Source organism: Alligator sinensis, unplaced genomic scaffold, assembly GCF_000455745.1.
Source record: "Alligator sinensis unplaced genomic scaffold, ASM45574v1 scaffold565_1, whole genome shotgun sequence".
Taxonomy (NCBI): domain Eukaryota; kingdom Metazoa; phylum Chordata; order Crocodylia; family Alligatoridae; genus Alligator; species Alligator sinensis.
In genome coordinates, this window is record NW_005842234.1 from 1039386 (window position 1) to 1040949 (window position 1564).

A 1564-nucleotide genomic window follows, 5' to 3' on the forward strand; every position below is an offset into this window, starting at 1 on the left:
CATTGAGAAATCCTGCACCAGTAGGGGATAAACTCTTCTGGCTTTATCATTCCCTGGGCCCATGGTCCTCTTCTACCTCCGATTCATCTACTATTAATTTCTACAGGAACCTGTATACATATATTATGGGTTGAACCCCCATTGATTGAAGACTGTATTTAATACAATATTTATTACTACATAATTAGAGTATTTTTAAAAAATACATATTCCTTCTGCTTGCTCAGCTAACATGGAATCAAAATAAGGCCAGAGCTGTAATGAGATTCACATTTTGGACATCACATTAGTACAATAATGCATTTCACACAATTGTTTCATAATTTGCCTAATCAAATAAAGTCAGATCAAGCATTACATTGCCCAACCTCTCTATTGCAACAAGGTAACAGTGAATGCATCAGTTTTTTTAGTTCAATTAATTTCCCTTACACAGATATGTTGGCAAAAGCACATAATTTAATCAGCATTTTACAGTTCTGTCAGTAGATCCAATATATCTAGAGCTTGACAGAATACCTGTGCAGCTATTCTAAACACAATAATTGAAGAGTACATGGGAAGAGCTTTGCTAAAGCAGGGGGATTCTTACAGAATACTGTAGGTTAATGTTAAACAAAAAATAAGAAGCTGGTATATTTTAATGACATAGCATTTTGTTGTATCATTTAAAAAAAATACCTTTTTCAAATGGACGCTAACCTTTGAGAAGTACTTTAATATAGAATTGTAAGCACATCAAACAGTTTCTGCATAGCACACTTGGAAACTGAGCACAGAAACAAGATATTGGGATGTTCTTTTGTCACTACATGACGGATAGAAAAAAATGTTCTTTAGTTTACATAGTCTCAAGTATGTTAAATGCCAATGATTTTGTCAAGGAAAAGATTCTTTTTCCTTGATAAAGGGGCAATAGGGTCCAGTTTCCAGGTAAACTAAAGCAGCAGATGATAGCCTATGTCAAGTGTAGCAAAACCCCCAGTTTTTTTTTTTATTTTAAAATGCATTCTCTCCCCTTCCCCAACCATTTCTGACTTTTTCTCTCCGTCTCTATTCCCTATAGATAAGTATAAGTGAGCTCAGACTTAGGATAAGCTTTAAACATTTTTATTCTGGTAGCAAGTTTTTGGTTTTGGATATCCACTGTTTTATTGTATTGATTCTTACTGTTGTATATTGTATAATTATCATTTTCGTATTGATTTTTATTGTTTCAGATATTGTATGGTTTAGGCCTGTGTTTGTAAGTGAACCAAAGTCATGTCAAGTTTCCATTTTATATGTCAAGCCTCCATTTTCTGTCCTCTGCCTAGGCATCCCGCGTGTCACAACTGTATGAGTCACGTATCCCTCCCATGTAAATTGGTTCCTGGATGAATGAGTGTGATTGGGAATGATTGAAATACAATGGTAGCAGGCCTCTACTGAATGGCCTGTAATGACTGGGCCATCACCTCGCATTGATTCACCCAGGAACCACGGACCTCACCCAGGAACAGAGACAAGACCAGCATTTGAAAGACAAAAGACCCTGCAGAACCAGCAACTCTCACCATTACAG